The sequence below is a fragment of the Seriola lalandi genome, unplaced genomic scaffold, assembly GCF_002814215.2.
Source record: "Seriola lalandi dorsalis isolate HSWRI2012SDOR001 ecotype SW California unplaced genomic scaffold, Sedor1 jcf7180002054972, whole genome shotgun sequence".
Taxonomy (NCBI): Eukaryota; Metazoa; Chordata; class Actinopteri; order Carangiformes; family Carangidae; genus Seriola; species Seriola lalandi.
The window spans coordinates 2,253,695-2,256,024 of NW_019525660.1; the positions used below are offsets into that span (position 1 = coordinate 2,253,695).

At 38.8% G+C, this 2,330-nt stretch overlaps 1 protein-coding gene across 2 annotated transcripts in view; it reads left to right on the forward strand.

Moving 5' to 3' along the window:
- Nucleotides 1-2,330, forward strand: part of LOC111648287 (uncharacterized) — a 15,565-nt gene that overhangs the window by 8,626 nt on the left and 4,609 nt on the right. The window lies entirely within an intron of this gene.

The following is a 2,330-nucleotide window of genomic DNA, read 5'->3' on the forward strand; positions in this document are numbered from 1 at the left end:
TTTGCCAGTATAAACTACCATGAGATCCAGCGGCCTGGGTTCTTCCACCTGTACTACACTCTATGCTATTTTCTCTAAATGATATATCCTTATATGAAATTAATGTCTAATAATATTAATGTGTAATTTTAACACCTGACCTTAATACTGTTAAGACAATCAAAAACAAAAACAAACAAAAAAAACCCCAAACAAACAAACAAACAAAAGAAAACACAACAGCCCTTTTTCTACCAAGATAATGGAAAAATGAAACGACCTGGAAAGAAATACTCTATGATGTTAAGATGGCATGAATGCTGCATGAATCAACAACAACAACAACAACAACAACAACAACAACAACAACAACAACAATTTACTGGTTATACTCTGAATGCAGTTCGGGTGAGATGTGTGTGTGGTAACTTACAGCTGTACTGATGGCATCTTCACTCACACCAGTTACTGGTCAGCAGTTCAACAGTCTCCTGTTCCGGCCACAGTCCCACTGACGAGTCCCGGTGGTGATGGAAGAAAAGAAAATCCAACCTCGGTCTCAGTTGCAGCGAGAAAAGGAAACAGGTCCCGCTCAACACCAGAGACGCAACTGCGCTTCTTTGCTAACACAGTGCGCTGTCTGGTGCAGTGTGCAGGCTTCAAAGTCCATTCATGAATGCTAGCATGCCATTAGCAAGTCTGCTAACTAATAGCTATGCGGCAGATTAACTCCCAGACACTCAGTGCAATCTGCAAAGACTTCTAGCTTGAAACACACTTCTTATAAATGAGTCAGGCGACTACTAGAGTCTCTATATCTTACACTTGGTTTACAACTGTAGCTATTCGTCATGTGACGTCACGGGGATGGTTCGCTGTTTGTCTGTGTGGTTGTTGTTTGATGGTTTGTCACTAGGAGTTGTTGGTAAATATCACAATGGATAGAGACGAGGGCAAAAGACACAGCAAAAGAAGTGGATGGTCTTTTTGTATTGCCCCTGGATGCTCATGAGTACTACTGCACAAAAGAGAACAGTACACTGGGATAAATCAAGTTTCATTCATTCATTCACTGCATGGCTATAATTAACATAGAAATTCTCAGAAATCCATAGAAACTCTCTCTATTGTGCTCATATGGACCACAATGGAAATTAGTTTTTACTTTTTTGTGTTATTCTTGACATTAATAAATAAACAGGCTAACCCTTACCATAACCCTGACATTTCATATTTGTTTCAATACATCACATAAATATAATCAAAACAATGTTGATAGTAGCTGCGACATGACAGGCCCCTCTTGCAAGCTACCATTAGAAGCACAGTGGTGCATCACAGGCTCCAGTGTCTCAGCTCAGACGTCCCTTGACAACACAACAGCTGAAATGTCGGATTAGTTGTAATGAAGCCAATGTTGTCACGTATGAGATGCTTCATGTTGACCTGGCATTGCAATAGAAACCCTGCACTGGCATCACCTCTTCTTCAAAACTTTCAAATTGCATTGTTGTACTAACGTGTAACTGGTCTGAAGTATTCTCGTGACATCAGCCATGATGAAAAACAGTGTTGCTTGAGAAGTTTGTCACTGGAGTATAATTACAGGAGACATGACCCTGAAATTAAGTGAGATTTGCTGTTACCACTACTACTGTTGTGAAAAGGTGGTGGGAGGGTGTGGGGGTGGTTTGTTGATCCTTTATCTCTGCTTGTCTATCTGTAGAAGTCACAGCATGCCACTGTTGCACACAGTCAGTGATGCATGGAAACTTGAGCATTGTTGTGGTCGGGCTTTAAAGCTCAGGTATAAATTCAAAGGGTCTTTTCTCTCTGTTTGACCCTCTGTTTTAGTCTGTGTACATGACCATATGAACTTTGTGAACTGTTTTTAAACACAGTGTAGCTTGCAGTTTTTATGAAGATACATCAGCCTTTTGCAAAATATAATTATTTCCTTCTTGGCAAGAGTTAAAAAAAACATATATGAATTTAATCTCTATTCACTCAACAGAGATTGATTCAGGATGTGTTTAATAGTACAGCACAAAGAAACAACTGAATTATTGTTTACATTTTCTCATTAGTTAGCCACAGAAATACAATATTCAAAAAACAAAATTGATTATTGATTATTTTACATTAGACCTTACCTTTTTTTTCTTCATTTTGTTTGAATAAAACCAAATTTGTTTTACACTGGTTTACAGATGTTAGGAAGCTTCCAGTGTCCCAGCGCTAAACAAAGCTAAAACCTGAGAGCCTACACTCAATAGAAAAAAACCCTGTGTGCTCATTTTGGTTAAATTGCAAAAGTGTGTTTGCCAAGTTTAGGGGGGAGTACGTTTTCT